Genomic DNA, 14,328 nt, shown 5'->3' with positions numbered 1-14,328 from the left:
TTAAAAATTCAAGCAGGGATTCCTGAGAACCTAAATATGTAGGGATCTTCTTTCGATATAGGAAAAAAAGATCTTCAGGTTAAAATGAGGAACAACAAAGGATTTTGACAGGAATTTTCCCTGACTGTTGTGCAAGGCTTACTCACACCACAGCATCATTTGATGAGCCAGCACCTATTTCTTGGTATGCAGCAACTCTTCACAGATTTTTCTGGGTCCCTTTGAACATTCCCTCTCTCTCCATTGCCTCAGAGGCCTGATTCTGTGTCTGCTTATGCAGTCTACTTTCTTCACAACAGAGTTCCTGCTGGCAGTGCTCTGCCAACTATCCATGCTTGTATCTTTTCAAATATACTTAGGGGAAGACTTATCTTCCCCTTTCTCACTTGTTTAGCAGCCAAAATAAGGCAAAGAAGCAATTCTCCTTTCTATTGCCCAAACTTTCCACCTTTACAGTTGACTTTCCTGTACTCAGAAATAATAAGTTGCCAAAAAAAATGAAACAGAAACTATACCAGGATAAAAAAATCATCCTTATTTATTATTCTTTAAAAATAGTATGCTCTACATAGAGTCCACTTTTGTGACCTCCCATTATGTCCTTCATCTTCTGACCAGTGTATAATATTCCAAACATTCCAATATTTACATGATATCTGCCTGGTAGCTGTTTTATATAGTGGGAAATTCTTCAAGTGAAGAAACTATTCTAGCGTCCATGTCCACCTTTTCCAATGATAGACAAAAACCTGCAACGGCATGTCATAGCATATTACTTTCCTGCATCTAAGCCCTAAAGCCCACCTCATTCTCTTTTAAGTGTGAATCATCAGAGATCTAATCTTCAGATTTTAAAAGATACTGTTATGCTATGTGACTGTTTTTCTCCTTCTGTGCATAAGAGAAATATAACATCGCATAAAGAGCTGTTGATCACTCAGTTGGGAAGGAACAGTAATTGCCTTTGATCACTATGGCTGGGGCTCCTTACTCTTGGAGAGTGAACGTTGCCAGATGTGCTTGACCTGGACAATAAATAGAAAAATTGAGGAGGGGCTCCTGAATGTAAACCAGTTAGTACAGTACAAGAGGAAGCAGTTAGCCTGGCCTCTATTTTAAGCCAACAGTGTGTGATTTCAGGGCTACCAAGAGATTTAGCTTAAGTGCTGTCTTCCGTACATCAAAGATGTGAACCCTGCCTGGATGATATAGAGAGCAATTGCCTGCAATATGATACATGCATCCACTTCAGACATGCCAGGAAACCCATCTGTTTACTTAACTTTTAACGAAAACAGTTGGGAGAAAGAGCTTCTATTTGACTGAGAAGGTATTTTATTTATTTATTTGCTCATATTTATAAAATTAAATACAAATGATGTGAAAAATAACACTCTTATAGAAGTTATCAAAATAGAAGTCTTTCAAAGAGCAGTGCATAGGAAGAGTAACAAGAGTGACACCAAGAACTCACAGCAATTCATGACCCACCTCTATTTTTCCATAGAAATGAACTGCAAATGAACTGCAAACAAATCTTTACAAACCAGAATTTCTCCTTCTTCTGTACCCTTCTGTCTCTGAAGCTGTCTTTTTCCTGGAGTCACAAGCTAAGTTTTGCAGAGCTACCAGAATGCTCATAAACATATTACTGGAAGACTAGAAGCAGGAACACACAGCACTTCTCCAAGCAGAGGACAACACGAGAGAGCTGTTTGCCTCAGGTTGTATCTGATCTCAAGTTATTTGGTAGTTCAGAAGATGGAGGGGATGTGCAGGGTACTGTGGCTGCAGAATACATTTCTGCCAGGGCTTCTTTCAGTACAAAGCACTTGCTAGAGAAGCACATTGACAGAAAAACCCTCTGGAGGTAAGCTATAACAATGTGTAATGTTACTTCTCCCACGCATGATCCTTTCCAGTATGTTGCTGCATACATTACGTCAATTAGCAATCCATTATACTACAGAAGAAGGGAAGTTTGCACCAATTTTTTTGGACCATAAAATGTGTAGTCTGAGTCATTGGATTTAATGATCTATCCCACCACTCCCTCTACTTGGCTGCAGAGTCTACCAGTTCACCAGAGTGTGCTAAAGCCATCAGTGCTTGTAAGTCTGTGCCTTGAATAGTCAAGTGGTGGCAGCTGGCTATTGCTCTGAATGGAAAACAACAATAATAAAAACTTCAATGGAACAACCTACATTTTTCTAATCAGAACAGTTTTGAGTAGCTTTGAGGGGGAAAAAAGTTGCTGCCATCTTTCCTTTAAGAAAAAAGGAATTTCAGTTGTTGAGATGCAGAAGAGTTTTGGCCAGAAAAATGGCTGTAGTTATTTGCACAACTTTACTTGTACAGACATTCAGGTACAGATGCTTTCATGGAAACTTTGGCTGCATAATGGTATTAATTTTGGCTGCATCTCGATACTATTTTCAGAAGCTTTCAGAAATTCATAGGAAGTACCTTTCCTTTCTTATTTATGTAAGATGTTATTATTTTTATGTATTAAAGAAATCAACTTAGATACTTCTACTTTTCTCCTACTAGATTCTATGTCAAGAAAGAAGGTTTAGTGAGGAGAAAAAAAATCTGGGCTTAGCTAATTCAGAAACAAGGCTCAAGGCAACCCAGAAGTTGAATGTCCTTTCTAGAAAACCTGGTCTTAAGAGCAATGGCATCCTCTGAGACTGCCTGGTCTACTGCTTGTGTTGTGGCAGAAAAAACAAACAAACAGAGTAAAGTAAAGATGAGATGGCCCTCTGAGATTTGGGTTTCTTGCTGTCTCTTTCATGAGCAATGAATGGGGTGACCACACAGACTTGGAATATCTTGTGATGCTTGAATCCACTGCTGACTTTCAAGTAGGCAGAATGCAGAATTATATGGAATTCGCTGGCAATGTTAGGGAGTCAGTTAGTGAGGCTTCAAGGTAAACTTGGAGTTTTTATTGCTTACACAGAAGGGAAAAAATTAACAGCTGCTTTTTATTCTCACTGGTGGCATATACAAGAGTTCTAAGAAAGTCCTGGAAAAGCTTGGGTGTCCAGATCTGCTGTGTTGAGACTCTTTTATAAGTATGAATTTAATTTTCAGGAGCAGTAGTGAAACTCCTGTTCAACTTGCACACTTGAGATGAACATATATCCCAAGGTAATTTCACACTGACCTGGATGGCCTCAAATACCTGAAAAGTCTTTCTACTGAGAGAAGACATACAAAGTTGATGCAATGGATGTTAGCTGATATAATAATATAATGTTTCCAAATATGCTGTGTTACAGAGTTCGTGTCTTTCTGTTCTGTTTTCTCCTTGAGTTTTCTGAACTTAATTCTCAGAACTCTATAATTAAGACTTTAAGGATTTATTGAAGAAGAAAAAAAAAAGAAAGAAAGAAAGAAAAAAAGGGGCTTTCTTCCGTACTACACAAGGAGTAATGGCACGGATATTTACTATGCAAAGAGCATTTAGTCCTTCTTCTGTGCCTACCATGTGAATCATTGAAGTTGCATGTCTTTTCTGTGATGGAAGCAGCAAACAAAATCAAGAGGGGAGGGGAGGGAAGGGGAGGGGAGGGGGGAGGGGAGGGGAGGGAGGGGAGGGGAGGGGAGAGGCGGGGAGAGGAGAGGAGAGGAGGAGAGAGGAGAGGAAAATGACTACTGCAGATTCAGAAAGGAAGAAGCAACCTTAATTCTGTGAAAGAAATATGATGGTAAGGTGGAATAGTGACGTTGTTCTGTGTTTCCTCTTGTGATTGCTCTGGCTGTTCTTCATATATGATGACGTTAACACCATACGAGAGACAGTTTTCTTATTTTTTCTGACATACCAACTCCAGTATTGTTGAGAAGCGGTAAAAAGTACTTTATAGTAGAAGAATTAAGTTCTTTATTTCTACTTAGTATATCCATACACCAACACTAAAGATAAAACAAATCTTTATGATTTCATTTTGTGGCTATGGCACTGTTTTCCACTTTGCTGCCTTGGACAAATTACTTGGATATTGCCTCTGTTTCCCTACATAAGTTCCTTTTTGTCTGCTTCACTGCCTCCCCCGAAAGGGTATCAGCAACACTCTGAAGATCATGTATGGACTTTGAATGACTGTGTAATCGATGAAGACTTTCACACCATCCTTCCATGAAAGTACAAGATACTATCCTTTTCTTGCCAGAGAGAGAATTACGAAGTATTTGAGGTAGTTGAGAAGATGGAAGACTATTGAATTGCTTTGTGCTGTACAATTATAATAGGTAATGCAAGGGAAGCAGGAAGGGAGGATTTCTGTCTCCAGTGCTGTCATGGTCTGGTACCTTTCATTAGCAGCAAATAAATTTTTCAACCACTATAAAGAGTAAAAGTCAAAGCTGATAAACATTACAAAATATACTATGAAAGAAAGCCAGATTTTAAAACAAACTACAAAAGAAATCCAACTCCCTTTGAAGAAGACATCATCATCGTAAGGAGAAAAAAGCATAAGAAAATTGGGGAAAACTACATCAAATCATTAACAACTAAAAGAAAATCCAATCCTAGATCTGAAACAAAAGGAATCTGCATGCTGAAAACTATACATATTAAAAGGAGAATTACAACAAAATCAAACAATAACTTTGCAGTCTTCTCCACAGGCACAGAGCTTGTTCTGACCACAGTGCTCTATGCCTGGTGAGAATGCAGAATGTGTTAGAACAATGAAAGTCTTTGAAGATTAATAGTTTATAAAGTCAGAAGGGATTTGTTGAACTTTCCACCGAAAGTTTTGGATCCTCAGCCAATATCAGGCCACAAAATGTCACTCAATATCAAGCCTAAAGTATGAAGACTTAGTTTTATAAATTTTTAGTTTTGTCCTGATTTTAATGAACTATAGCTTTCTCAAGGAAAATGGATAGCTAAATATAAGAAATTTGCAATAACAAGGACTACTACTTATGGAGTAATCATGATGTTTAATAAAGGAACTGCAAGGCTAGCCTGATTCTTCTTTTCCCAAATGTAAATGGAAAGGATGATTTATTTATTTATTTTTAATCAGAAATATTTGGCACTCAGAAGAAAATCGAAGCTGCAGATAGCCATAATATTTGGAGATCAGATTTATTGTATTGAAGAGCACATTATGTTGGAAGACAGTTATTTAAAGAGCTTCTTTTCCCCAAAGCAGACTCACCTCAGTAACTACAGAGCTTAGCGTAATATTGGCTGAATATCTGGATAGCTTAGAGATAGCTAATTATTAATGTCTGCAGTGAGAGTAACAAGAAATAGTGAATCTTTGCATTACTCTTTCATCTTGCCATGAGGAACCTCCTAATACCCCAGAAAAAAGTGATGGAATTATATACTTGCTCTAAGCTCCCAAGGCCTTAGAAGAAAATTTGCTCAGCATAAATCTCCTGGTATCATGGAGTCGTTTGAGCTAGAAAAGGTTGTCTAGTCCAACTCCCCTGCAATGAAAAGGTCCTAGACCTGTGCTCTATCTTTTTACCTCCCAGTTTGTATTGATAGTGGGAGTTCCTGCAATCCAGGTGCAAGACCTTGCACTTGGCTTTGCTGAACCCTGAGAAGTTTTAAGATTCTCCCGGGCTCACTGCTCGAGCCTCTCTGCATGGCATCTTGTCCCTCAGGTGTGTTGACAACACCATCCTGCTTAGTATCATCTTCAAACTTTCTGAGAGTGTACTTGATTCCACTGTCAACATTGTTGATGAAGATATTACAGAGTATCAGTCCTAATACAGATCTCTGAGGGACACCACTCATCACTGATCTCCATCTGGATATTGAGCCACTGACCAGTTGTCTCTGGGTATGATCTTACAACCAGTTCCTCATTCATTGAACGATCCACCCATCAAACCAGTTTCCAATTTGGAGAGAAGGATGTCTTAGGGGTCCATTTCAACATTCATGTTTGAGCAAAGACAGAAAAAAAAACAAACAACTTATTCAGCATGATCAATCACTGTTTCCCCAAGGAAGACCAGTAGAAGTCCATCACAATATGCTGAGAAAAATCTCAGCAATATAGACACCATGATGCATATTTGATCAACAGTTCCTCCTATTTACGCACTTTACTTGTCCCACTAGAGGCGTGGGCTGTAGGGTGCAAACAATACTGAATAATGGGTGGAGATGGTCATGATTAAACTGTGCAGGGATTTGCAGAGTGGCAGGTTACATACTGGCTGAAAACAAGGAATAATTAAAAGTTGGGTGCTCTGGATGATGAGCAGAAGGCAGACTCCCTTCTTTGAGTGAGATGCTGACATTCAGAATTAGTAAGAGTCCCTAATGCTCTCACCTTTGTCACCAGTGAAAGGCACATAGTGGAGTCACTTTTTCTGCAGTGTTTCTATGACTTTCTGTTCTCTGAACCACCTGAATTCAGAAACAGAATTTTTTGTTATCTGGCACACGTGTTGTTATTTCCTAGCTTTCGTTTCTAAGAACTTTCTGACTGCTGCAGCATCTTGACTTGTTCCACACCTCCTCTACACTGTGCACAGAGCCCTGAGTAACCTGACATACTGTCACAACTGAAAATAATAAATTTTGCTTTAATTAAACCACTGGAGTGAATTTGTTCAATAATTAGCAGATATAAATACCAGAAAGGTGGTATGTTCTACTACATATGTTCAGAAAGGGACCACAAGCTAACAGATATGCTATCCACTTTGTGAGTATGAAATAAATTGATTAAGCATTGATGTAGATCATACTACAATTTATATTTGAGGCCTCTTACATATATTTTTTTACTTGAAGAGTAATACTTGTATGGTTTTTACTTCAAAAATGGTTGGCAAGCTCCTTATTAACTGCACTCATAAGCCAGTGTGGTGGGAAGTTCTAGGAGGATACTTTATTTTAAGGTAAATCACTAAAATCTGTGATTAAGCAAAGATTTATGGCTTTCTTTAAACTTAGAACTGAGGGGCTTTTTTAATTGGAATATTTTTGGATAGGCTAATTGAAGTTAAAATTGATTAAGATTTATGATTTAATTTGCAAAATCTTTTCCCATGCCTTTCATGATGAAACATACTTTTCCTTTTTTCCCACTGAGGTATATTTTCCATTACTGTTATGCTAGTATAACATTAGAAAAGGAGTTGCTGTCTCGAACATCACTGAAAGGCTATTTCTTTTTGGGTAGCTATTGCAATTATATATTTAAAATGTTCTTCCTTCACCTTTTTCTCTGTCCAAACAGAGAAAAAAAAATTCCTAGAATATCTCAAAAGCTTGCCTTTCCTACAATCTCCATAGGTAAATTAACAAAAAAGCTATATTTCAAGCTGTACTGTTTTAGGACAATTCTGCTTATCAGTATTGTGTTTATCTTATAATCTTTCTTGAAGATACCTATGAGCCTGTGGTTAAAACAGATAGAGATTTCTTTATAAAGTAGAGTTTCACAGATCCTTACGTTACTGACTCAGATTTTTATTTTCTTTTTCTGGGGGGTTTTGTTCCTACTTGCATTTTTGAAAACAGTGTGCATAGATGTTGTGAAACAGATGTAGCATAAAGGAAAAATCAGATAGGCAGTCACACAACAGCAAAGCATTTCTATCTATTTGCGATAATGAGAAATCTGTCTGAAGGCTTCTTTGCAGACAGCTCATTTGAAAAAGTTGACTTTTTAGTTTTTCAGGGGAGAATTAATTCAACTCTTCCATGTTTTTTCTGGTTTTGATAATTTTCTTGAAATCTATAATCTACTTTGGACATTTTAGCTGAATACCGTTTATAAAATGGTTTTCCCACTGAGAAAGCTCAAAGATCTTCTCCCTATTGATTTGTTAATATTATTAACAGTTCTGAGGAACTGTAGTGAGTCAGCCAGGCTCAAACAAAGCAACTTAGTAATCTTGGAATTTTAATATGCTATAATTCGTACAAGGACTGTTTGTTAGGGAAACAAATGGTCTGAGCTGAACCTGGTTTTGTATTTAAACAAGAAAAGCTAACTTCCTTTCTCTAAACAGATGGGAGGATGGTCTTTGGAACAGACAAGAGATCAAACAGAGAATGGCTCAATTTAAAGACTTCTAAATAAAAGAGAAAGTATGGTCATGGTGAGAAATGCTTTCCACAGGTATATCTCCAGAAGCAATTCCCTGTGTTTTGCTTAGCAAAACATCCATTCAAATAAAATTAAAATTCAGTGGTGTCTTCACTGTGCTAAGAATTATTCCCACAGCTGAAGAAATGAGAAACCTTTAGAACATAACAAAATGACATACTTCTGTAGATATGAATTAAAATAGAGTTAAAGTACTCTGTGATCATCCTGACATGCCAGATAACACTATTGCTAAAATTCCAACTCCATATCAGCTAATTAGAAGAAACTGCTCTGTTTTGATTTAAGCCTCAGTGAGCTGTCTCAGCTGCTAGGCATTTTTATGACTTTCATTTAAATAATATCTTAATGCCTTGCCCATTTTTTCTGTATTCCTATTCTGTAGCTGGGAGAAAGGGAAAACCCCTCAAAAGAGAACTGGACCAAACTTTGGGTAGGAACTCTCAGAAGTATCTAGCTTTGAAAGCTTGATAGATAGTCGGATCTCTTGGAACTGGTTCTATAATTGTTTGAGACTGATTGATATTAGAAATTACGCTTGAAATGAAATTACTACAGTTGTAGAGGAAGTTTTTAACATGACAAGACAAAGAAGACAATAAATCTTCCATGACCCTAGTCACTTAGACCATTATTCTCTGATGACATTGTATCTAACAGAAAAGCAGAGCATTTAGAAACTTGTGCATCTATCTACATCTGCCTATGTCTGTAACCTGGATTTATAATATCTTATTCAGAAATCCATGAATCTAATACATCACTGCAATACTTTGTGAATCTGACATTGTTTGCACAAGGAGTTAATAAAACCCAACAAACTCCAATAAATGTTTCAAGTTTGCTTCTCCAGATTTTAATGCAGTCAGCTTCTTGTATTTGTTCCACTTAAAGACTAAAAAATATCTAGGATTAGTGGGACACTCCCAGCTAGGTCAGAGCATGTTATTATGTGTCAAAGTCTGAAGCAGCAAGGAGAAGTAATTGCTGAACTTTGACAGCATCTTCTCTGTGCTCTGGGCGGTTGAGGGTGTGTATACATGTATTTGTTTTATGCATGTCTGTCGTAACTTGCTTCAGGGATTCAAACAACCATTTGTCTGCATCCTAACTTAATAATAACCAAAATAGCTGAAGAAGGGGGCTGAAGCATAAAGTTAAGGCTGTACAGAGCCTGGAAAGTATAAAACTAGAAGGGAGTGATAGTATTCAATTCAGAAGGGAAAACTGGTGAGGAATTACAGTATTCCTGTTACTAAAGGGACACCTGCAGCCTGTTCTGGAAAGAAGTATTGGAATATGTAGTGTATGAAGCCAGTTTAAACAGGTAGCTTGATTCTTTGTGTAGCATTATTATAATCATGGAGAGCTGTATTGAAACTTCTTTCTCATGGTCAAGCTATTCTGTTGCAGTTGTGCAATTGCTACATCATCCACCATTTTGTTTCATCATCCAGCCTTTACCCATGGCATATTTGCCAGTCAGTCCATGCTATGGAAAAGTATGGGTTAGCAACCACCTCTTACCCTTCACAAAAAAGGCTCTGTGGTTTAGATATTTTCAAACATACATGAGACACGGATTAAGTATCTTTCGTTATTGCTCTTCCACTTGTCTGAGTCTCACACAAGAGCCTTGTAATCCCTCTATCTGTGTTGCAGGCCATTTTCCACTGAGCAGCAATGCTGCTCTTGGCTCTTTTATAGCCGTTCTGACAGAACCCAGTAACAGTTCCAGAGGACAAGCAGAAAGCATGTTCTTCCTATTTCACGAACATATCCTGATGAGTATCTTCATGGTCTGGGTGTCCTACACATTTGTTGATTACTGTATACAATATCAAAATAAACCAGGAGTTTCTGGGAAAGCTTAAAAATCTCTGTGAATACAAAAGTGTAGTTCAGTGCATCTGGCCTAGTATTTTGTCTTGACCAGTAGCCAAATTGCATGGCAAAGAATGGGTGTAGCACAAATGCAGTCACACTTTCTCAGAACACTCTCTTGTCTATCTGATTTGTGATGCAGGATCTTCCTTAGGCTAGAGGCAGAGGGGAATGAAGGAGCTCACAGCTGCCAGAAGTGGCAGTGGCACACCACATCTCCTCAGGCACTCCAATGGAAGTAAGAGAAAACAGATGTCTTTCACTATATACATACAAAATAATTAAAATCTGGGGAGGTAAATGAAGGTAAAAGATGTGAGAAATGGTTGAGACTATTTGCATATCTTATTTTCACCACTAGATATTTAAAATTTTAGCATATTCATACGCATAATAAATTCTTTTTTTTCCTGTAGCTATATTGGATTTGATATCTTTCCTGCATCTTCACACATGAGAGCAAATGTACTCAGATATTGTAATCATACAGATATTATGCTTCATTCTTCCTGCCTAAACAGTGCTTTATCTGCATCATATTTTTCCTTCATATATTTCCATCATATATTTCCTTCCTTCCTCCTGTCGATGTTACAGAAAAGTAAGAAGTTTCTACTAAGTCTTTTGCAAATAACACATGTTTAAGATCAAAGGCAAAAATAGAGTTACTCGGTGGAATTACAAAATGGAATATTCCACAGGTTCAAGACTTCTCTAACTGCAAACTCTTGACTTCAGAAGTAATAAATGCAGTTATGAAAAAATTCAAATCTAGGTGCTATCGAGGTTTCCTGAATGACCCAGGGCAAAACTTTAGCTCTGACTCATGATTCATGTGAGAAAAGCCTTTTGTGTCCAAAGCTGCATTTGTTGCATGTTTATATTTACATAGAGAAAAAGTTAATGTATGAAGCAAAGCTCTTGTAAATTAATGGAAATAACCACACACATCCGATAAATTTTGCTATTTTCCATCTAACATAGATCTGTAGGAATCATTTGCTTTCTATGCTAGTTGAATGCATCTTGAGCTCAGAATTTCAGCCATCTGTGGCTAGAAAAAAAGTAGAAGAAACTAGGAAATTGTTAACTGCCCTTAATATTCTCCTTGTCTAGTCTATAGTTTGGTTAGGCAGTTTGTTCTAGTTGTCAGATATCTGCAACAACATAAACTGTGTAAAGACTTTATTTTTCCGTGTATTTGTCATCTTGAGAAGTGGCAGGTGAGTGCTGGTGAGAAGAACTAGGTATTTTCCTACAGATATGCTTGATGAGGGGAAATTCTCCTTAAAAGTGTACTGCAGCAAACTGAAACTGACAATATATGAGTTGAAACCAGGACTAAGATAATGGTACTCTGTCCTAGTTCAGGAGCCAGTAGTTTTCAGGACCTGGCTGATATGATGCAAAACATGGGGCAAAAGTTTTGTCAAAGTGGGCAGCAGAAAAACTAGTCTAGAGTGCTGAGTCAGAATTAATTTAATTGAATTGAATTTAACCCACTACTTTTCTTAAAACACTTTCATATTGCAATAGCTGAAATCAGTAGAAGTAAAAATCAAACTTATCACTTGTTTCTGTCTATATTGGCTTCTCTGTGAGGGCTCATTCAACCTCTCTTCATACTGAGTCACTTCCTAGGTACTTTACAACAGCCACAAATAGATGCAGATGGCAGGTTTAAAGAGGGCAAGGAGAATGACTTCCTATTTCTACTGTTACAAGAACACTTTGAGTCCTAGCATTCAGTAAGTAAAATAATGTCTAGCAGGATCTTAGGTTTCCCAACAAGCAGTCACAGAAACTTGGATATACATAAACAATCACTCCTGCTCTATATGGCGTGGCTTAACTTGAGAGAACACTTCAAGATTAGACTGTCTGCCCGGCCAAACTCTTTGTAAGCATCTGGTGGCTGGCTCTCTCCCTAGCTCTTAAGCTAGCAAAGCTCAGTAACAGTCAGTCATCACCTTACACATCTTTTTTTCTGTCTTGCAATTCATGGACATAAATATCAAAACAAATGAATGGCTGCATCAGTGTCACTGAATAGTACTCACTAAAAAGGAGTTTTTGTTTACTTAATTTTTTTCTCAGAAAGAAAAAATAAGGAATTAGGAAACATAACGTTGAGTAACTGAGGTTTCTTCATCTGCTGTCTTGGCCAGAAATTATGCCCTAAAGCTGCATTTACAATCTATTCAGCCCTTCAATTAAAGCTATGTAAGGACTTTATTTTTCTGTGCTCATGTCAGCTTGAGAACAGGCAGGTGAGTACTGGTGAGAAGGAGAATTAGATATTCTCCTTTTGTTTTAATTTAGAAATTGAACACACCACTACCATGCAGTGTGTTTTATTTCCATAAAATGGTTTGCTGAGACACAGAAAATATGGAGACAACATTATTAAAGTATTTTGTATAATAGACAAATAATTATTAACTATTATTTCTAAACTAGGATACATGCAGTTAATCTTCCGTAGTGCGGGTGATTTATTGGTTCCTCCCTCATAGCTACCTGAATGATTAAACTATTTTGCTATTAAAAAGTAAGGGAAAACCCTCCAAATCTCCTGCACTATTAAAAGCTCTCACTCAGTGATACTGAAAATACCTCAGATTCTTCTTTATACAAATAGAGGTCTTTAGATCAAAACTCAGATATTCAATAATGGGTTCTTCATTACAAGCACTAAATGATTCTGTCTGCGCTACATCATTTCTTACATTGTACCAATTAAACTCTAAGAGTCACAGAATCGCAGAATCGCGGAATCACCAAGACCTTCAAGATCATCCAGTCCAACCATCCACCTTTCACCAATAGTTCTCATTAAACCATGCCCCTCAACACAAAATCCAAACATTCCTTGAACACCTCCAGGGTCGGTGACTCCACCACCTCCCTGGGCAGCCCATTCAGTGCCTGATCACTCTTTCAGAAAAGTAGTATTTCCTAACATCCAGCCTAAATCTCCCCTGACACAGCTTGAAGCCATTCCCTCTAGTCCTATCACCAGTTACATGAGAGAAGAGGCCGACCCCCAGCTCGCTACAACTTCCCTTCAGGTAGTTAAAGAGAGCAATAAGGTCTCCCCTGAGCCTCCTCTTCTCCAGGCTGAACAATCCCAACTCCCTCAGCCGCTCCTCGTAAGGCCTGTGCTCCAGACCCCTCACCAGCTTTGTCGCCCTTTCGTCCTACTTTGAACCCACTCCAGGGCCTCAGTGTCTTTCTTGCAGTGAGGGGCCCAAAACTGGACACAGTACTCGAGGTGTGGCCTCACCAGAGCTGAGTACAGAGGGGCAATCACTTCCCTGTTCCTACTGGCAACACCGTTCCTGATGAAAGCCAGGATGGCATTGGCCTTCTTGGCCACCCAGGCACACTGCTGGCTCATGTTCAGCCGAGCATCAATCAACACCCCCAGGTCCATTTCCTCTATGCAGTCTTCCAGCCACTTCACCCCAAGCCTGTAGCGTTGCCTGGGGTTGTGGCCAAAGTGCAGGACCCGGCATTTGGCCTTGTTGAACCTCATCCCACTGACTTCAGCCCAGCTATCCAGCCTGTCCAGATCCCTCTGTAAGGCCTCGCTACCCCCAGGCAGATCGACACTTCAAGCCAATTTGGTGTCATCCACAAACTTACTGAGGGAGCATTCAATGCCCTCATCCAGGTCATCAATAAAGATATTGAAGAGGACAGGCCCCAGCACCGACTCCTGGGGAACACCACTCGTGACAGGTCGCCAGCTGGATTTAGCTTCATTCACTACCACTCTCTGGGCCCAGCCTTCCAGCCAGTTCCTTATCCAGCTAAGAGGGTACCTGTCCTGCCCAAGCATTCTTAGAACTTAATTAGCAGAAAATTGGAGGAACTGTCTTGATGGGCAATCATTTGTTTGACACATTCAAAGTCACATTCAGGGATTAAAAAGAGATATACTGTGAACCTTACACTTAAAATAGGAAATAATCATGTAATACCAGTTGGAAACATATCTTTGAGACAAACTGTGCTGTGTGAATGGGGACACAGAAGATAAGCAAGAAAATAATATGTATTACCTTCATCATCCCAACAGTAGTGTCACATGACATGGATAGCTCTCTGGGGCTTCAGTACACTAAAACACTTTGGAAATAACTTTTTAGAGGTAGTCATTGATTTTCCTTTTTATATTTCTGTGACAGGGAATGAAGGAAGGAGAATAAGGAGGTGAAAATAGCCATAAAATGTGATTTATCATAGAATTTTAGAATTATAAAATATCCTGAATTGGAAGGGACCCACAAGGATCACTGAGTCCAACAACTGTTTAAGTAAAATTAAATTA

The sequence above is a fragment of the Meleagris gallopavo genome, chromosome 1 (genome assembly GCF_905368555.1).
Source record: "Meleagris gallopavo chromosome 1, MGAL_WU_HG_1.1, whole genome shotgun sequence".
Classification (NCBI taxonomy): Eukaryota; Metazoa; Chordata; class Aves; order Galliformes; family Phasianidae; genus Meleagris; species Meleagris gallopavo.
The sequence above is the reverse complement of the archived record's forward strand: the minus strand, read 5'-3'. Positions refer to the sequence as shown.